Source organism: Scyliorhinus torazame, chromosome 6, assembly GCF_047496885.1.
Source record: "Scyliorhinus torazame isolate Kashiwa2021f chromosome 6, sScyTor2.1, whole genome shotgun sequence".
NCBI classification, from domain to species: domain Eukaryota; kingdom Metazoa; phylum Chordata; class Chondrichthyes; order Carcharhiniformes; family Scyliorhinidae; genus Scyliorhinus; species Scyliorhinus torazame.
The window spans coordinates 4,410,941-4,432,788 of NC_092712.1; the positions used below are offsets into that span (position 1 = coordinate 4,410,941).

General features: G+C 61.8%; 1 protein-coding gene across 1 annotated transcript in view; it reads left to right on the plus strand.

The window, feature by feature from the left end:
- Positions 1 to 21,848, plus strand: part of LOC140425665 (protein scribble homolog) — a gene marked incomplete at its 5' end in the record, with an annotated part of 1,618,068 nt that overhangs the window by 1,242,820 nt on the left and 353,400 nt on the right.

Genomic DNA, 21,848 nt, shown 5'->3' on the forward strand with positions numbered 1-21,848 from the left:
GACTGTGCGTGAACTGGGTGCGGAACGCGGACTGTGCGTGAACTGGGTGCGGAACGCGGACTGTGCGTGAACTGGGTGCGGAACGCGGATTGTGCGTGAACTGGGTGCGGAACGCGGACTGTGCGTGAACTGGGTGCGGAACGCGGACTGTGCGTGAACTGGGTGCGGAACGCGGACTGTGCAGGAACTGGGTGCGGAACGCGGACTGTGCGTGAACTGGGTGCGGAACGCGGACTGTGTGTGAACTGGGTCTGGAACGCGGACTGCGTGAACTGGGTGCGGAATGCGGACTGTGCGTGAACGGTGCGGAACGCAGACTGTGCGTGAACTGCGTGCGGAACGCAGACTGGGCGTGAACAGGGTGCGGAACGCGGACTGTGCGTGAACTGGGTCTGGAACGCGGACTGTGCGTGAACTGGGTGCAGAATGCGGACTGTGCTTGAACTAGGTCTGGAACGCGGACTGTGCGTGAACTGGGTGCGGAACGCGGACTGTGCGTGAACTGGGTGCGGAACGCGGACTGTGCGTGAACTGGGTGCAGAACGCGGTCTGTGCGTGAACTGGGTGCGTAACGCACACTGGGCGTGAACTGGGTGCGGAACGCGGACTGTGCATGAACTGGGTGCGGAACGCGGATTGCATAAACTGGGTCTAGAACGCGGACTGTGCGTGAACTGTGTCTGGAACGCGGACTGTGCCTGAGCTGGGTGCGGAACGCGGACTGCGTGAACTGGGTGCAGAACGCGGACTGTGCATGAACTGGGTGCGGAACGCGGACTGTGCGTGAACTGGGTGCGGAACGTGGACTGTGCGTGAACTGGGTGTGGAACGCGGACTGGGCGTGAACTGGGTGCGGAACGCGGACTGCGTGACATGGGTGCAAAACGCAGACTGGGCGTGAACTGGGTGCGTAACGCAGACTGGGTGTGAACTCGGTGCGAAACGCAGACTGAGTGTGAACTGGGTGCGGAACGCAGACTGCGTGTGAACTGGGTGCGGACGCGGACTGTGCGTGAACTGGGTCTGGAACGCGGAGTGTGCGTGAACAGGGTGCGGAACGCGGACTGTGCGTGAACTGGGTGCGGAACGCGGACTGTGTGTGAACTGGGTCTGGTACGCGGACTGTGCGTGAACTGGGTGCGGAATGCGGACTGTGCGTGAACTGGGTGCGGAACGCGGACTGTACGTGAACTGGGTGCGGAACGCGGACTGTGCGTGAACTGGGTGAGTAACGCAGACTGGGTGTGAACTGGGTGCGGAACGCAGACTGTGCGTGAACTGGGTGCGGAACGCGGACTGTGCGTGAAGTGGGTCTGGAACGCGGACCGTGCGCGAAGTGGGTCTGGAAAGCGGACTGTGCGTGAGCTGTGTGCAGAATGCGGACTGTGCGTGAACTGGGTGCGGAACGCGGACTGTGCGTGAACTGGGTGCAAAACGCGGACTGTGCGTGAACTGGGTGCGGAACGCGGACTGCGTGAACTGGGTGCGGAACGCGGACTGTGCGTGAACTGAGTGCAGAATGCGGACTGTGCGTGAACTGGGTGCGGAACGCGGACTGTGTGTGAACTGGGTCTGGAACGCGGACTGCGTGAACTGGGTGCGGAATGCGGACTGTGCGTGAACTGGGTGCGGAACGCGGACTGTGCGTGAACTGGGTGCGGAACGCAGACTGTGCGTGAACTGCGTGCGGAACGCAGACTGGGCGTGAACAGGGTGCGGAACGCGGACTGTTCATTAACTGGGCGCGGAACGCGGACTGTGCGTGAACTGGGTCTGGAACGCGGACTGTGCGTGAACTGGGTGCAGAATGCGGACTGTGCTTGAACTGGGTCTGGAACGCGGACTGTGCGTGAACTGGGTGCGGAATGCGGACTGTGCGTGAACTGGGTGCAGAACGCGGACTGTGCGTGAACTGGGTGCGTAACGCACACTGGGCGTGAACTGGGTGCGGAACGCGGACTGTGCATGAACTGGGTGCGGAACGCGGACTGTTCATGAACTGGGTCTAGAACGCGGACTGTGCGTGAACTGGGTGCGGAACACGGACTGTTCATGAACTGGGTCTAGAACGCGGACTGTGCGTGAACTGGGTGCGGAACACGGACTGTGCGTGAACTGGGTGCGGAACACGGACTGTGCGTGAACTGGGTGCGGAACGCAGACTGTGCACTAACTGAGTGCGGAACGCGGACTGTGCATGAACTGTGTCTGGAACGCGGACTGTGCCTGAGCTGGGTGCGGAACGCGGACTGCGTGAACTGGGTGCAGAACGCGGACTGTGCGTGAACTGGGTGCGTAACGCACACTGGGCGTGAACTGGGTGCGGAACGCGGACTGTGCATGAACTGGGTGTGAACTGGGTGCCGAATGCAGACTGAATGAACTGGCTGCGGAACGCGGACTGTGCGTGAACTGGGTGCGTAACGCACACTGGGCGTGAACTGGGTGCGGAACGCGGACTGTGCATGAACTGGGTGCGGAACGCGGATTGCATAAACTGGGTCTAGAACGTGGACTGTGCGTGAACTGGGTGCGGAACACGGACTGTGTATGAACTGGGTCTAGAACGCGGACTGCGTGAACTGGGTGCGGAACACGGACTGTGCATGAACTGGATGCGGAACACGGACTGTGCGTGAACTGGGTGCGTAACGCGGACTCTGCATTAACTGGGTGCGGAACGCGGACTGTGCATGAACTGGGTCTGGAACGCGGACTGTGCCTGAGCTGGGTGCGGAACGCGGACTGTGCGTGAACTGGGTGCGGAACGCAGACTGTGCGTGAACTGGGTCTGGAACGCGGACTGCGTGAACTGGGTGCGGAACGCGGACTGTGGGTGAACTGGGTGCGGAACGCGGACTGGGCGTGAACTGGGTCTGTAACGCGGACTGTGCGTGAACTGGGTGCGGAACGCGGACTGTGCGTGAACTGGGTGCGGATCGCGGACTGTGCGTGAACTGGGTGCGTAATGCAGACTGGGCGTGAACTGGGTGAGTAGCGCAGACTGGGTGCGAAACGCAGACTGGGTGTGAACTGGGTGCGGAACGCAGACTGCGTGAACTGGGTGCGGAACGCGGACTGTGCGTGAAGTGGGTCTGGAACGCGGACTGTGCGTGAAGTGGGTCTGGAACGCGGACTGTGCGTGAGCTGGGTGCAGAATGCGGACTGTGCGTGAACTGGGTGCGGAACGCGGACTGTGCGTGAACTGGGTGCAAAACGCGGACTGTGCGTGAACTGGGTGCAGAACGCGGACTGTGTGTGAACTGTGTGCAGAACGCGGACTGTTCGTGAACTGGGTCTGGAACGTGGACTGTGCATGAACTGGGTGCGGAATGCGGACTGTGGGTGAACTGGGTGCGGAACGCGGACGGTGCGTGAACTGGGTCTGGAACGCGGACTGCGTGAACTGGGTGCAGAACGCGGACTGTGCATGAACTGGGCCTGGAACGCGGACTGTGCGTGAACTGGGTGCGGAACGTGGACTGTTCGTGAACTGGGTGCGGAACGCGGACTGTGCGTGAAGTGGGTCTGGAACGCGGACTGTGCGTGAAGTGGGTCTGGAACGCGGACTGTGCGTGAGCTGGGTGCAGAATGCGGACTGTGCGTGAACTGGGTGCGGAACGCGGACTGTGCGTGAACTGGGTGCAAAACGCGGACTGTGCGTGAACTGGGTGCAGAACGCGGACTGTGTGTGAACTGTGTGCAGAACGCGGACTGTTCGTGAACTGGGTCTGGAACGCGGACTGTGCATGAACTGGGTGCGGAATGCGGACTGTGGGTGAACTGGGTGCGGAACGCGGACGGTGCGTGAACTGGGTCTGGAACACGGACTGCGTGAACTGGGTGCAGAACGCGGACTGTGCATGAACTGGGTCTGGAACGCGGACTGTGCGTGAACTGGGTGCGGAACGTGGACTGTTCGTGAACTGGGTGCGGAATGCAGACTGTGCATGAACTGGGTGCGGAACGCGGACTGTTCGTGAACTGGGTCTGGAACGCGGACTGTGCGTGAACTGGGTGCGGAATGCGGACTGTGCGTGAACTGGGTGCGGAACGCGACTGTGCGTGAACTGGGTGCGGAACGCAGGCTGGGCGTGAACTGGGTGCGGAACGCGGACTGTGCGATAACTGGGTGCGGAACGCGGACTGTTCATTAACTGGGCGCGGAACGCGGTTTGCATAAACTGGGTCGGGAACGCGGACTGTGCGTAAATTGGGTGCAAAATGCAGACTGCTTGAACTGGGTGCGAAATGCGGACTGTGCGTGAACTGGGTGCGGAACGTGGACTGTGCGTGAACTGGGTGCGGAACGCGGACTGTGTATTAAATGGGTGTGGAACGCGGACTGTGCGTGAACTGGGCCTGGAACGCGGGCTGTGCATGAACTGGGTCTGGAACGCGGACTGTGCGTGAACTGGGTGCAGAACGCGGACTGTGCATGAACTGGATCTGGAACGCGGACTGTGCGTTAACTGGGTGCGGAACGCGGACTGTGCGTGAACTGGGTGCAGAACGCGGACTGTGTGTGAACTGTGCAGAATGCAGACTGTGCATGAACTGGGTCTGGAACGTGGACTGTGCATGAACTGGGTGCGGAACGCGGACTGTGCGTGAACTGGGTGCGTAACGCACACTGGGCGTGAACTGGGTGCGGAACGCGGACTGTGCATGAACTGGGTGTGAACTGGGTGTGAACTGGGTGCCGAATGCAGACTGAATGAACTGGCTGCGGAACGCAGACTGTGCGTGAACTGGGTGCGTGACGCACACTGGGCGTGAACTGGGTGCGGAACGCGGACTGTGCATGAACTGGGTGCGGAACGCGGATTGCATAAACTGGGTCTAGAACGCGGACTGTGCGTGAACTGGGTGCGGAACACGGACTGTGTATGAACTGGGTCTAGAACGCGGACTGTGCGTGAACTGGGTGCGGAACACGGACTGTGCATGAACTGGATGCGGAACACGGACTGTGCGTGAACTGGGTGCGTAACGCGGACTGTGCATTAACTGGGTGCGGAACGCGGACTGTGCATGAACTGGGTCTGGAACGCGGACTGTGCCTGAGCTGGGTGCGGAACGCGGACTGTGCGTGAACTGGGTGCGGAACGCAGACTGTGCGTGAACTGGGTCTGGAACGCGGACTGCGTGAACTGGGTGCGGAACGCGGACTGTGCGTGAACTGGGTGCGGAACGCGGACTCTGCGTGAACTGGGTGCGGAACGCGGACTGTGGGTGAACTGGGTGCGGAACGCGGACTGGGCGTGAACTGGGTCTGTAACGCGGACTGCGCGTGAACTGGGTGCGGAATGCGGACTGTGCGTGAACTGGGTGCGGAACGCGGACTGTGCGTGAACTGGGTGCGGAACGCGGACTGTGCGTGAACTGGGTGCGTAATGCAGACTGGGCGTGAACTGGGTGAGTAGCGCAGACTGGGTGCGAAACGCAGACTGGGTGTGAACTGGGTGCGGAACGCAGACTGTGCGTGAACTGGGTGCGGAACGCGGACTGTGCATGAAGTGGGTCTGGAACGCGGACTGTGCGTGAAGTGGGTCTGGAACGCGGACTGTGCGTGAGCTGGGTGCAGAATGCGGGCTGTGAGTGAACTGGGTGCGGAACGCGGACTGTGCGTGAACTGGGTGCAAAACGCGGACTGTGCGTGAACTGGGAGCAGAACGCGGACTGTGGGTGAACTGTGTGCAGAATGCGGACTGTGCATGAACTGGGTCTGGAACGCGGACTGTGCATGAACTGGGTCTGGAACGCGGACTGTGCGTGAACTGGGTGCGGAACGTGGACTGTTCGTGAACTGGGTGCGGAATGCAGACTGTGCATGAACTGGGTGTGGAACGCGGACTGTTCGTGAACTGGGTCTGGAACGCGGACTGTGCATGAACTGGGTGCGGAATGCGGACTGTGGGTGAACTGGGTGCGGAACGCGGACTGTGCGTGAACTGGGTGCGGAACGCGGACTCTGCGTGAACTGGGTGCGGAACGCGGACTGTGGGTGAACTGGGTGCGGAACGCGGACTGGGCGTGAACTGGGTCTGGAACGCGGACTGCGCGTGAACTGGGTGCGGAATGCGGACTGTGCGTGAACTGGGTGCGGAACGCGGACTGTGCGTGAACTGGGTGCGGAACGCGGACTGTGCATGAACTGGGTGCGGAACGCGGACTGTGCGTGAACTGGGTGCGGAACGCGGACTCTGCGTGAACTGGGTGCGGAACGCGGACTGTGGGTGAACTGGGTGCGGAACGCGGACTGGGCGTGAACTGGGTGCGGAACGCGGACCGCGTGACTTGGGTGCGTAACGCAGACTGGGCGTGAACTGGGTGCAGAACGCGGACTGTGCGTGAACTGGGTGCGGAACGCAGACTGTGCGTGAACTGGGTCTGGAACGCGGACTGCGTGAACTGGGTGCGGAACGCGGACTGTGCGTGAACTGGGTGCGGAACGCAGACTGTGCGTGAACTGGGTGCGGAACGCAGACTGTGCGTGAACTGGGTGCGGAACGCGGACTGTGCGTGAACTGGGTGCGGAACGCGGACTGGGCGTGAACTGGGTGCGGAACGCGGACTGCGTGACCTGGGTGCGTAACGCAGACTGGGCATGAACTGGGTGCGTAACGCAGACTGGGTGTGAACTGTGTGCGAAACGCAGACTGGGTGTGAACTGGGTGCGGAACGCAGACTGGGTGTGAACTGGGTTCGGAACGCAGACTGTGCGTGAACTGGGCGCGGAACGCGGACTGTGCGTGAAATGGGTGCGGAACGCGGACTGTGACTGAACTGGGTCTGGAACGCGGACTGTGCGTGAACTGGGTGCGGAACGCGGACTGTGCGTGAACTGGGTGCGGAACGCGGACTGTGCGTGAACTGGGTGCGGAACGCGGACTGCATGAACTGGGTGCGTAACGCAGACTGGGTGAGTAGCGGAGACTGGGTGCGTAACGCAGACTGGGTGTGAACTGTGTGCGAAACGCAGACTGGGTGTGAACTGGGTGCGGAACGCAGACTGGGTGTGAACTGGGTGCGGAACGCGGACTGTGCGTGAAGTGGGTCTGGAACGCGGACTGTGCGTGAAGTGGGTCTGGAACGCGGACTGTGCGTGAGCTGGGTGCGGAATGCGGACTGTGCGTGAACTGGGTGCGGAACGCGGACTGTGCGTGAACTGGGTGCAAAACGCGGACTGTGCGTGAACTGGGTGCGGAACGCGGACTGTGCGTGAACTGGGTGCGTAATGCAGACTGGGCGTGAACTGGGTGAGTAGCGCAGACTGGGTGCGAAATGCAGACTGGGTGTGAACTGGGTGCGGAACGCAGACTGCATGAACTGGGTGCGGAACGCGGACTGTGCGTGAAGTGGGTCTGGAACGCGGACTGTGCGTGAAGTGGGTCTGGAACGCGGACTGTGCGTGAGCTGGGTGCAGAATGCGGACTGTGCGTGAACTGGGTGCGGAACGCGGACTGTGCGTGAACTGGGTGCAAAACGCGGACTGTGCGTGAACTGGGTGCGGAACGCGGACTGTGCGTGAACTGCGTGCAGAACGCGGACTGTGCGTGAACTGGGTGCGGAACGCGGACTGTTCGTGAAATGGGTGCGGAACGCGGACTGCGTGAACTGGGTGCGGAACGCGGACTGTTCGTGAACTGGGTGCAGAACGCGGACTGTGCGTGAACTTGGTCTGGAACGCGGACTGTGCGTGAACTGGGTGCGGAACGCGGACTGTGCGTGAACTGGGTGCGGAACGCGGACTGTGCGTGAACCGGGTGCGGAACGCAGACTGTGCGTGAACTGGGTGCAGAACGCGGACTGTGCGTGAACTGGGTGCGGAACGCGGACTGTGCGTGAACTGGGTGCGGAACGCGGACTGTGTGTGAACTGGGTGCGGAACGCGGACTGCGTGAATTGGGTTCGGAACGCGGACTGTGCGTGAACTGGGTGCGGAACGCGGACTGTGCGTGAACTGGGTGCGGAACGCGGACTGTGCGTGAACTGGGTGCGGAACGCGGATTGTGCGTGAACTGGGTGCGGAACGCGGACTGTGCGTGAACTGGGTGCGGAACGCGGACTGTGCGTGAACTGGGTGCGGAACGCGGACTGTGCAGGAACTGGGTGCGGAACGCGGACTGTGCGTGAACTGGGTGCGGAACGCGGACTGTGTGTGAACTGGGTCTGGAACGCGGACTGCGTGAACTGGGTGCGGAATGCGGACTGTGCGTGAACGGTGCGGAACGCAGACTGTGCGTGAACTGCGTGCGGAACGCAGACTGGGCGTGAACAGGGTGCGGAACGCGGACTGTGCGTGAACTGGGTCTGGAACGCGGACTGTGCGTGAACTGGGTGCAGAATGCGGACTGTGCTTGAACTAGGTCTGGAACGCGGACTGTGCGTGAACTGGGTGCGGAACGCGGACTGTGCGTGAACTGGGTGCGGAACGCGGACTGTGCGTGAACTGGGTGCAGAACGCGGTCTGTGCGTGAACTGGGTGCGTAACGCACACTGGGCGTGAACTGGGTGCGGAACGCGGACTGTGCATGAACTGGGTGCGGAACGCGGATTGCATAAACTGGGTCTAGAACGCGGACTGTGCGTGAACTGTGTCTGGAACGCGGACTGTGCCTGAGCTGGGTGCGGAACGCGGACTGCGTGAACTGGGTGCAGAACGCGGACTGTGCATGAACTGGGTGCGGAACGCGGACTGTGCGTGAACTGGGTGCGGAACGTGGACTGTGCGTGAACTGGGTGTGGAACGCGGACTGGGCGTGAACTGGGTGCGGAACGCGGACTGCGTGACATGGGTGCAAAACGCAGACTGGGCGTGAACTGGGTGCGTAACGCAGACTGGGTGTGAACTGGGTGCGAAACGCAGACTGAGTGTGAACTGGGTGCGGAACGCAGACTGCGTGTGAACTGGGTGCGGACGCGGACTGTGCGTGAACTGGGTGCAGAACGCGGACTGTGCGTGAACTGGGTCTGGAACGCGGAGTGTGCGTGAACAGGGTGCGGAACGCGGACTGTGCGTGAACTGGGTGCGGATGCGGACTGTGCGTGAACTGGGTGCAGAACGCGGACTGTGCGTGAACTGGGTCTGGAACGCGGAGTGTGCGTGAACAGGGTGCGGAACGCGGACTGTGCGTGAACTGGGTGCGGAACGCGGACTGTGTGTGAACTGGGTCTGGTACGCGGACTGTGCGTGAACTGGGTGCGGAATGCGGACTGTGCGTGAACTGGGTGCGGAACGCGGACTGTACGTGAACTGGGTGCGGAACGCGGACTGTGCGTGAACTGGGTGAGTAACGCAGACTGGGTGTGAACTGGGTGCGGAACGCAGACTGTGCGTGAACTGGGTGCGGAACGCGGACTGTGCGTGAAGTGGGTCTGGAACGCGGACCGTGCGCGAAGTGGGTCTGGAAAGCGGACTGTGCGTGAGCTGTGTGCAGAATGCGGACTGTGCGTGAACTGGGTGCGGAACGCGGACTGTGCGTGAACTGGGTGCAAAACGCGGACTGTGCGTGAACTGGGTGCGGAACGCGGACTGCGTGAACTGGGTGCGGAACGCGGACTGTGCGTGAACTGAGTGCAGAATGCGGACTGTGCGTGAACTGGGTGCGGAACGCGGACTGTGTGTGAACTGGGTCTGGAACGCGGACTGCGTGAACTGGGTGCGGAATGCGGACTGTGCGTGAACTGGGTGCGGAACGCGGACTGTGCGTGAACTGGGTGCGGAACGCGGACTGTGCGTGAACTGCGTGCAGAACCCGGACTGTGCGTGAACTGCGTGCAGAACCCGGACTGTGCGTGAACTGGGTGCGGAACGCGGACTGTTCGTGAAATGGGTGCGGAACGCGGACTGCGTGAACTGGGTGCGGAACGCGGACTGTTCGTGAACTGGGTGCAGAACGCGGACTGTGCGTGAACTTGGTCTGGAACGCGGACTGTGCGTGAACTGGGTGCGGAACGCGGACTGTGCGTGAACTGGGTGCGGAACGCGGACTGTGCGTGAACCGGGTGCGGAACGCAGACTGTGCGTGAACTGGGTGCAGAACGCGGACTGTGCGTGAACTGGGTGCGGAACGCGGACTGTGCGTGAACTGGGTGCGGAACGCGGACTGTGTGTGAACTGGGTGCGGAACGCGGACTGCGTGAATTGGGTTCGGAATGCGGACTGTGCGTGAACTGGGTGCGGAACGCGGACTGTGCGTGAACTGGGTGCGGAACGCGGACTGTGCGTGAACTGGGTGCGGAACGCGGATTGTGCGTGAACTGGGTGCGGAACGCGGACTGTGCGTGAACTGGGTGCGGAACGCGGACTGTGCGTGAACTGGGTGCGGAACGCGGACTGTGCGTGAACTGGGTGCGGAACGCGGACTGTGCGTGAACCGGGTGCGGAACGCGGACTGTGCGTGAACTGGGTGCGGAACGCGGACTGTGCGTGAACTGGGTGCGGAACGCGGACTGTGCGTGAACTGGGTGCGGAACGCGGACTGTGTGTGAACTGGGTGCGGAACGCGGACTGCGTGAATTGGGTTCGGAACGCGGACTGTGCGTGAACTGGGTGCGGAACGCGGACTGTGCGTGAACTGGGTGCGGAACGCGGACTGTGCGTGAACTGGGTGCAGAACGCGGACTGTGCGTGAACTGGGTCTGGAACGCGGAGTGTGCGTGAACAGGGTGCGGAACGCGGACTGTGCGTGAACTGGGTGCGGAACGCGGACTGTGTGTGAACTGGGTCTGGTACGCGGACTGTGCGTGAACTGGGTGCGGAATGCGGACTGTGCGTGAACTGGGTGCGGAACGCGGACTGTACGTGAACTGGGTGCGGAACGCGGACTGTGCGTGAACTGGGTGAGTAACGCAGACTGGGTGTGAACTGGGTGCGGAACGCAGACTGTGCGTGAGCTGTGTGCAGAATGCGGACTGTGCGTGAACTGGGTGCGGAACGCGGACTGTGCGTGAACTGGGTGCAAAACGCGGACTGTGCGTGAACTGGGTGCGGAACGCGGACTGCGTGAACTGGGTGCGGAACGCGGACTGTGCGTGAACTGAGTGCAGAATGCGGACTGTGCGTGAACTGGGTGCGGAACGCGGACTGTGTGTGAACTGGGTCTGGAACGCGGACTGCGTGAACTGGGTGCGGAATGCGGACTGTGCGTGAACTGGGTGCGGAACGCGGACTGTGCGTGAACTGGGTGCGGAACGCGGACTGTGCGTGAACTGCGTGCAGAACGCGGACTGTGCGTGAACTGGGTGCGGAACGCGGACTGTTCGTGAAATGGGTGCGGAACGCGGACTGCGTGAACTGGGTGCGGAACGCGGACTGTTCGTGAACTGGGTGCAGAACGCGGACTGTGCGTGAACTTGGTCTGGAACGCGGACTGTGCGTGAACTGGGTGCGGAACGCGGACTGTGCGTGAACTGGGTGCGGAACGCGGACTGTGCGTGAACCGGGTGCGGAACGCAGACTGTGCGTGAACTGGGTGCAGAACGCGGACTGTGCGTGAACTGGGTGCGGAACGCGGACTGTGCGTGAACTGGGTGCGGAACGCGGACTGTGTGTGAACTGGGTGCGGAACGCGGACTGCGTGAATTGGGTTCGGAACGCGGACTGTGCGTGAACTGGGTGCGGAACGCGGACTGTGCGTGAACTGGGTGCGGAACGCGGACTGTGCGTGAACTGGGTGCAGAACGCGGATTGTGCGTGAACTGGGTGCGGAACGCGGACTGTGCGTGAACTGGGTGCGGAACGCGGACTGTGCGTGAACTGGGTGCGGAACGCGGACTGTGCAGGAACTGGGTGCGGAACGCGGACGTGGCGTGAACTGGGTGCGGAACGCGGACTGTGTGTGAACTGGGTCTGGAACGCGGACTGCGTGAACTGGGTGCGGAATGCGGACTGTGCGTGAACGGTGCGGAACGCAGACTGTGCGTGAACTGCGTGCGGAACGCAGACTGGGCGTGAACAGGGTGCGGAACGCGGACTGTGCGTGAACTGGGTCTGGAACGCGGACTGTGCGTGAACTGGGTGCAGAATGCGGACTGTGCTTGAACTAGGTCTGGAACGCGGACTGTGCGTGAACTGGGTGCGGAACGCGGACTGTGCGTGAACTGGGTGCGGAACGCGGACTGTGCGTGAACTGGGTGCAGAACGCGGTCTGTGCGTGAACTGGGTGCGTAACGCACACTGGGCGTGAACTGGGTGCGGAACGCGGACTGTGCATGAACTGGGTGCGGAACGCGGATTGCATAAACTGGGTCTAGAACGCGGACTGTGCGTGAACTGTGTCTGGAACGCTGACTGTGCCTGAGCTGGGTGCGGAACGCGGACTGCGTGAACTGGGTGCAGAACGCGGACTGTGCATGAACTGGGTGCGGAACGCGGACTGTGCGTGAACTGGGTGCGGAACGTGGACTGTGCGTGAACTGGGTGTGGAACGCGGACTGGGCGTGAACTGGGTGCGGAACGCGGACTGCGTGACATGGGTGCAAAACGCAGACTGGGCGTGAACTGGGTGCGTAACGCAGACTGGGTGTGAACTGGGTGCGAAACGCAGACTGAGTGTGAACTGGGTGCGGAACGCAGACTGCGTGTGAACTGGGTGCGGACGCGGACTGTGCGTGAACTGGGTGCAGAACGCGGACTGTGCGTGAACTGGGTCTGGAACGCGGAGTGTGCGTGAACAGGGTGCGGAACGCGGACTGTGCGTGAACTGGGTGCGGAACGCGGACTGTGTGTGAACTGGGTCTGGTACGCGGACTGTGCGTGAACTGGGTGCGGAATGCGGACTGTGCGTGAACTGGGTGCGGAACGCGGACTGTACGTGAACTGGGTGCGGAACGCGGACTGTGCGTGAACTGGGTGAGTAACGCAGACTGGGTGTGAACTGGGTGCGGAACGCAGACTGTGCGTGAACTGGGTGCGGAACACGGACTGTGCGTGAAGTGTGTCAGGAACGCGGACCGTGCGCGAAGTGGGTCTGGAAAGCGGACTGTGCGTGAGCTGTGTGCAGAATGCGGACTGTGCGTGAACTGGGTGCGGAACGCGGACTGTGCGTGAACTGGGTGCAAAACGCGGACTGTGCGTGAACTGGGTGCGGAACGCGGACTGCGTGAACTGGGTGCGGAACGCGGACTGTGCGTGAACTGAGTGCAGAATGCGGACTGTGCGTGAACTGGGTGCGGAACGCGGACTGTGTGTGAACTGGGTCTGGAACGCGGACTGCGTGAACTGGGTGCGGAATGCGGACTGTGCGTGAACTGGGTGCGGAACGCGGACTGTGCGTGAACTGGGTGCGGAACGCAGACTGTGCGTGAACTGCGTGCGGAACGCAGACTGGGCGTGAACAGGGTGCGGAACGCGGACTGTTCATTAACTGGGCGCGGAACGCGGACTGTGCGTGAACTGGGTCTGGAACGCGGACTGTGCGTGAACTGGGTGCAGAATGCGGACTGTGCTTGAACTGGGTCTGGAACGCGGACTGTGCGTGAACTGGGTGCGGAATGCGGACTGTGCGTGAACTGGGTGCAGAACGCGGACTGTGCGTGAACTGGGTGCGTAACGCACACTGGGCGTGAACTGGGTGCGGAACGCGGACTGTGCATGAACTGGGTGCGGAACGCGGACTGTTCATGAACTGGGTCTAGAACGCGGACTGTGCGTGAACTGGGTGCGGAACACAGACTGTTCATGAACTGGGTCTGGAACGCGGACTGTGCGTGAACTGGGTGCGGAACACGGACTGTGCGTGAACTGGGTGCGGAACACGGACTGTGCGTGAACTGGGTGCGGAACGCAGACTGTGCACTAACTGAGTGCGGAACGCGGACTGTGCATGAACTGTGTCTGGAACGCGGACTGTGCCTGAGCTGGGTGCGGAACGCGGACTGCGTGAACTGGGTGCAGAACGCGGACTGTGCGTGAACTGGGTGCGTAACGCGGACTGTGCATGAACTGTGTCTGGAACGCGGACTGTGCCTGAGCTGGGTGCGGAACGCGGACTGCGTGAACTGGGTGCAGAACGCGGACTGTGCGTGAACTGGGTGCGTAACGCACACTGGGCGTGAACTGGGTGCGGAACGCGGACTGTGCATGAACTGGGTGTGAACTGGGTGCCGAATGCAGACTGAATGAACTGGCTGCGGAACGCGGACTGTGCGTGAACTGGGTGCGTAATGCACACTGGGCGTGAACTGGGTGCGGAACGCGGACTGTGCATGAACTGGGTGCGGAACGCGGATTGCATAAACTGGGTCTAGAACGTGGACTGTGCGTGAACTGGGTGCGGAACACGGACTGTGTATGAACTGGGTCTAGAACGCGGACTGCGTGAACTGGGTGCGGAACACGGACTGTGCATGAACTGGATGCGGAACACGGACTGTGCGTGAACTGGGTGCGTAACGCGGACTCTGCATTAACTGGGTGCGGAACGCGGACTGTGCATGAACTGGGTCTGGAACGCGGACTGTGCCTGAGCTGGGTGCGGAACGCGGACTGTGCGTGAACTGGGTGCGGAACGCAGACTGTGCGTGAACTGGGTCTGGAACGCGGACTGCGTGAACTGGGTGCGGAACGCGGACTGTGGGTGAACTGGGTGCGGAACGCGGACTGGGCGTGAACTGGGTCTGTAACGCGGACTGCGCGTGAACTGGGTGCGGAATGCGGACTGTGGGTGAACTGGGTGCGGAACGCGGACTGGGCGTGAACTGGGTCTGTAACGCGGACTGTGCGTGAACTGGGTGCGGAACGCGGACTGTGCGTGAACTGGGTGAGTAGCGCAGACTGGGTGCGAAACGCAGACTGGGTGTGAACTGGGTGCGGAACGCAGACTGTGCGTGAACTGGGTGCGGAACGCGGACTGTGCGTGAAGTGGGTCTGGAACGCGGACTGTGCGTGAAGTGGGTCTGGAACGCGGACTGTGCGTGAGCTGGGTGCAGAATGCGGACTGTGCGTGAACTGGGTGCGGAACGCGGACTGTGCGTGAACTGGGTGCAAAACGCGGACTGTGCGTGAACTGGGTGCAGAACGCGGACTGTGTGTGAACTGTGTGCAGAACGCGGACTGTTCGTGAACTGGGTCTGGAACGTGGACTGTGCATGAACTGGGTGCGGAATGCGGACTGTGGGTGAACTGGGTGCGGAACGCGGACGGTGCGTGAACTGGGTCTGGAACGCGGACTGCGTGAACTGGGTGCAGAACGCGGACTGTGCATGAACTGGGCCTGGAACGCGGACTGTGCGTGAACTGGGTGCGGAACGTCGACTGTTCGTGAACTGGGTGCGGAACGCGGACTGTGCGTGAAGTGGGTCTGGAACGCGGACTGTGCGTGAAGTGGGTCTGGAACGCGGACTGTGCGTGAGCTGGGTGCAGAATGCGGACTGTGCGTGAACTGGGTGCGGAACGCGGACTGTGCGTGAACTGGGTGCAAAACGCGGACTGTGCGTGAACTGGGTGCAGAACGCGGACTGTGTGTGAACTGTGTGCAGAACGCGGACTGTTCGTGAACTGGGTCTGGAACGCGGACTGTGCATGAACTGGGTGCGGAATGCGGACTGTGGGTGAACTGGGTGCGGAACGCGGACGGTGCGTGAACTGGGTCTGGAACGCGGACTGCGTGAACTGGGTGCAGAACGCGGACTGTGCATGAACTGGGTCTGGAACGCGGACTGTGCGTGAACTGGGTGCGGAACGTGGACTGTTCGTGAACTGGGTGCGGAATGCAGACTGTGCATGAACTGGGTGCGGAACGCGGACTGTTCGTGAACTGGGTCTGGAACGCGGACTGTGCGTGAACTGGGTGCGGAATGCGGACTGTGCGTGAACTGGGTGCGGAACGCGACTGTGCGTGAACTGGGTGCGGAACGCAGGCTGGGCGTGAACTGGGTGCGGAACGCGGACTGTGCGATAACTGGGTGCGGAACGCGGACTGTTCATTAACTGGGCGCGGAACGCGGTTTGCATAAACTGGGTCGGGAACGCGGACTGTGCGTAAATTGGGTGCAAAATGCAGACTGCTTGAACTGGGTGCGAAATGCGGACTGTGCGTGAACTGGGTGCGGAACGTGGACTGTGCGTGAACTGGGTGCGGAACGCGGACTGTGTATTAAATGGGTGTGGAACGCGGACTGTGCGTGAACTGGGCCTGGAACGCGGGCTGTGCATGAACTGGGTCTGGAACGCGGACTGTGCGTGAACTGGGTGCAGAACGCGGACTGTGCATGAACTGGATCTGGAACGCGGACTGTGCGTTAACTGGGTGCGGAACGCGGACTGTGCGTGAACTGGGTGCAGAACGCGGACTGTGTGTGAACTGTGCAGAATGCAGACTGTGCATGAACTGGGTCTGGAACGTGGACTGTGCATGAACTGGGTGCGGAACGCGGACTGTGCGTGAACTGGGTGCGTAACGCACACTGGGCGTGAACTGGGTGCGGAACGCGGACTGTGCATGAACTGGGTGTGAACTGGGTGTGAACTGGGTGCCGAATGCAGACTGAATGAACTGGCTGCGGAACGCAGACTGTGCGTGAACTGGGTGCGTAACGCACACTGGGCGTGAACTGGGTGCGGAACGCGGACTGTGCATGAACTGGGTGCGGAACGCGGATTGCATAAACTGGGTCTAGAACGCGGACTGTGCGTGAACTGGGTGCGGAACACGGACTGTGTATGAACTGGGTCTAGAACGCGGACTGTGCGTGAACTGGGTGCGGAACACGGACTGTGCATGAACTGGATGCGGAACACGGACTGTGCGTGAACTGGGTGCGTAACGCGGACTGTGCATTAACTGGGTGCGGAACGCGGACTGTGCATGAACTGGGTCTGGAACGCGGACTGTGCCTGAGCTGGGTGCGGAACGCGGACTGTGCGTGAACTGGGTGCGGAACGCAGACTGTGCGTGAACTGGGTCTGGAACGCGGACTGCGTGAACTGGGTGCGGAACGCGGACTGTGCGTGAACTGGGTGCGGAACGCGGACTCTGCGTGAACTGGGTGCGGAACGCGGACTGTGGGTGAACTGGGTGCGGAACGCGGACTGGGCGTGAACTGGGTCTGTAACGCGGACTGCGCGTGAACTGGGTGCGGAATGCGGACTGTGCGTGAACTGGGTGCGGAACGCGGACTGTGCGTGAACTGGGTGCGGAACGCGGACTGTGCGTGAACTGGGTGCGTAATGCAGACTGGGCGTGAACTGGGTGAGTAGCGCAGACTGGGTGCGAAACGCAGACTGGGTGTGAACTGGGTGCGGAACGCAGACTGTGCGTGAACTGGGTGCGGAACGCGGACTGTGCATGAAGTGGGTCTGGAACGCGGACTGTGCGTGAAGTGGGTCTGGAACGCGGACTGTGCGTGAGCTGGGTGCAGAATGCGGGCTGTGAGTGAACTGGGTGCGGAACGCGGACTGTGCGTGAACTGGGTGCAAAACGCGGACTGTGCGTGAACTGGGTGCAGAACGCGGACTGTGTGTGAACTGTGTGCAGAATGCGGACTGTGCATGAACTGGGTCTGGAACGCGGACTGTGCATGAACTGGGTCTGGAACGCGGACTGTGCGTGAACTGGGTGCGGAACGTGGACTGTTCGTGAACTGGGTGCGGAATGCAGACTGTGCATGAACTGGGTGTGGAACGCGGACTGTTCGTGAACTGGGTCTGGAACGCGGACTGTGCATGAACTGGGTGCGGAATGCGGACTGTGGGTGAACTGGGTGCGGAACGCGGACTGTGCGTGAACTGGGTGCGGAACGCGGACTCTGCGTGAACTGGGTGCGGAACGCGGACTGTGGGTGAACTGGGTGCGGAACGCGGACTGGGCGTGAACTGGGTCTGGAACGCGGACTGCGCGTGAACTGGGTGCGGAATGCGGACTGTGCGTGAACTGGGTGCGGAACGCGGACTGTGCGTGAACTGGGTGCGGAACGCGGACTGTGCATGAACTGGGTGCGGAACGCGGACTGTGCGTGAACTGGGTGCGGAACGCGGACTCTGCGTGAACTGGGTGCGGAACGCGGACTGTGGGTGAACTGGGTGCGGAACGCGGACTGGGCGTGAACTGGGTGCGGAACGCGGACCGCGTGACTTGGGTGCGTAACGCAGACTGGGCGTGAACTGGGTGCAGAACGCGGACTGTGCGTGAACTGGGTGCGGAACGCAGACTGTGCGTGAACTGGGTCTGGAACGCGGACTGCGTGAACTGGGTGCGGAACGCGGACTGTGCGTGAACTGGGTGCGGAACGCAGACTGTGCGTGAACTGGGTGCGGAACGCAGACTGTGCGTGAACTGGGTGCGGAACGCGGACTGTGCGTGAACTGGGTGCGGAACGCGGACTGGGCGTGAAGTGGGTCTGGAACGCGGACTGTGCGTGAAGTGGGTCTGGAACGCGGACTGTGCGTGAGCTGGGTGCAGAATGCGGACTGTGCGTGAACTGGGTGCGGAACGCGGACTGTGCGTGAACTGGGTGCAAAACGCGGACTGTGCGTGAACTGGGTGCAGAACGCGGACTGTGTGTGAACTGTGTGCAGAACGCGGACTGTTCGTGAACTGGGTCTGGAACGCGGACTGTGCATGAACTGGGTGCGGAATGCGGACTGTGGGTGAACTGGGTGCGGAACGCGGACGGTGCGTGAACTGGGTCTGGAACGCGGACTGCGTGAACTGGGTGCAGAACGCGGACTGTGCATGAACTGGGTCTGGAACGCGGACTGTGCGTGAACTGGGTGCGGAACGTGGACTGTTCGTGAACTGGGTGCGGAATGCAGACTGTGCATGAACTGGGTGCGGAACGCGGACTGTTCGTGAACTGGGTCTGGAACGCGGACTGTGCGTGAACTGGGTGCGGAATGCGGACTGTGCGTGAACTGGGTGCGGAACGCGACTGTGCGTGAACTGGGTGCGGAACGCAGGCTGGGCGTGAACTGGGTGCGGAACGCGGACTGTGCGATAACTGGGTGCGGAACGCGGACTGTTCATTAACTGGGCGCGGAACGCGGTTTGCATAAACTGGGTCGGGAACGCGGACTGTGCGTAAATTGGGTGCAAAATGCAGACTGCTTGAACTGGGTGCGAAATGCGGACTGTGCGTGAACTGGGTGCGGAACGTGGACTGTGCGTGAACTGGGTGCGGAACGCGGACTGTGTATTAAATGGGTGTGGAACGCGGACTGTGCGTGAACTGGGCCTGGAACGCGGGCTGTGCATGAACTGGGTCTGGAACGCGGACTGTGCGTGAACTGGGTGCAGAACGCGGACTGTGCATGAACTGGATCTGGAACGCGGACTGTGCGTTAACTGGGTGCGGAACGCGGACTGTGCGTGAACTGGGTGCAGAACGCGGACTGTGTGTGAACTGTGCAGAATGCAGACTGTGCATGAACTGGGTCTGGAACGTGGACTGTGCATGAACTGGGTGCGGAACGCGGACTGTGCGTGAACTGGGTGCGTAACGCACACTGGGCGTGAACTGGGTGCGGAACGCGGACTGTGCATGAACTGGGTGTGAACTGGGTGTGAACTGGGTGCCGAATGCAGACTGAATGAACTGGCTGCGGAACGCAGACTGTGCGTGAACTGGGTGCGTAACGCACACTGGGCGTGAACTGGGTGCGGAACGCGGACTGTGCATGAACTGGGTGCGGAACGCGGATTGCATAAACTGGGTCTAGAACGCGGACTGTGCGTGAACTGGGTGCGGAACACGGACTGTGTATGAACTGGGTCTAGAACGCGGACTGTGCGTGAACTGGGTGCGGAACACGGACTGTGCATGAACTGGATGCGGAACACGGACTGTGCGTGAACTGGGTGCGTAACGCGGACTGTGCATTAACTGGGTGCGGAACGCGGACTGTGCATGAACTGGGTCTGGAACGCGGACTGTGCCTGAGCTGGGTGCGGAACGCGGACTGTGCGTGAACTGGGTGCGGAACGCAGACTGTGCGTGAACTGGGTCTGGAACGCGGACTGCGTGAACTGGGTGCGGAACGCGGACTGTGCGTGAACTGGGTGCGGAACGCGGACTCTGCGTGAACTGGGTGCGGAACGCGGACTGTGGGTGAACTGGGTGCGGAACGCGGACTGGGCGTGAACTGGGTCTGTAACGCGGACTGCGCGTGAACTGGGTGCGGAATGCGGACTGTGCGTGAACTGGGTGCGGAACGCGGACTGTGCGTGAACTGGGTGCGGAACGCGGACTGTGCGTGAACTGGGTGCGTAATGCAGACTGGGCGTGAACTGGGTGAGTAGCGCAGACTGGGTGCGAAACGCAGACTGGGTGTGAACTGGGTGCGGAACGCAGACTGTGCGTGAACTGGGTGCGGAACGCGGACTGTGCATGAAGTGGGTCTGGAACGCGGACTGTGCGTGAAGTGGGTCTGGAACGCGGACTGTGCGTGAGCTGGGTGCAGAATGCGGGCTGTGAGTGAACTGGGTGCGGAACGCGGACTGTGCGTGAACTGGGTGCAAAACGCGGACTGTGCGTGAACTGGGTGCAGAACGCGGACTGTGTGTGAACTGTGTGCAGAATGCGGACTGTGCATGAACTGGGTCTGGAACGCGGACTGTGCATGAACTGGGTCTGGAACGCGGACTGTGCGTGAACTGGGTGCGGAACGTGGACTGTTCGTGAACTGGGTGCGGAATGCAGACTGTGCATGAACTGGGTGTGGAACGCGGACTGTTCGTGAACTGGGTCTGGAACGCGGACTGTGCATGAACTGGGTGCGGAATGCGGACTGTGGGTGAACTGGGTGCGGAACGCGGACTGTGCGTGAACTGGGTGCGGAACGCGGACTCTGCGTGAACTGGGTGCGGAACGCGGACTGTGGGTGAACTGGGTGCGGAACGCGGACTGGGCGTGAACTGGGTCTGGAACGCGGACTGCGCGTGAACTGGGTGCGGAATGCGGACTGTGCGTGAACTGGGTGCGGAACGCGGACTGTGCGTGAACTGGGTGCGGAACGCGGACTGTGCATGAACTGGGTGCGGAACGCGGACTGTGCGTGAACTGGGTGCGGAACGCGGACTCTGCGTGAACTGGGTGCGGAACGCGGACTGTGGGTGAACTGGGTGCGGAACGCGGACTGGGCGTGAACTGGGTGCGGAACGCGGACCGCGTGACTTGGGTGCGTAACGCAGACTGGGCGTGAACTGGGTGCAGAACGCGGACTGTGCGTGAACTGGGTGCGGAACGCAGACTGTGCGTGAACTGGGTCTGGAACGCGGACTGCGTGAACTGGGTGCGGAACGCGGACTGTGCGTGAACTGGGTGCGGAACGCAGACTGTGCGTGAACTGGGTGCGGAACGCAGACTGTGCGTGAACTGGGTGCGGAACGCGGACTGTGCGTGAACTGGGTGCGGAACGCGGACTGGGCGTGAACTGGGTGCGGAACGCGGACTGCGTGACCTGGGTGCGTAACGCAGACTGGGCATGAACTGGGTGCGTAACGCAGACTGGGTGTGAACTGTGTGCGAAACGCAGACTGGGTGTGAACTGGGTGCGGAACGCAGACTGGGTGTGAACTGGGTTCAGAACGCAGACTGTGCGTGAACTGGGCGCGGAACGCGGACTGTGCGTGAAATGGGTGCGGAACGCGGACTGTGACTGAACTGGGTCTGGAACGCGGACTGTGCGTGAACTGGGTGCGGAACGCGGACTGTGCGTGAACTGGGTGCGGAACGCGGACTGTGCGTGAACTGGGTGCGGAACGCGGACTGTGCATGAACTGGGTGCGTAACGCAGACTGGGTGAGTAGCGGAGACTGGGTGCGAAACGCAGACTGGGTGTGAACTGGGTGCGGAACGCAGACTGTGCGTGAACTGGGTGCGGAACGCGGACTGTGCGTGAAGTG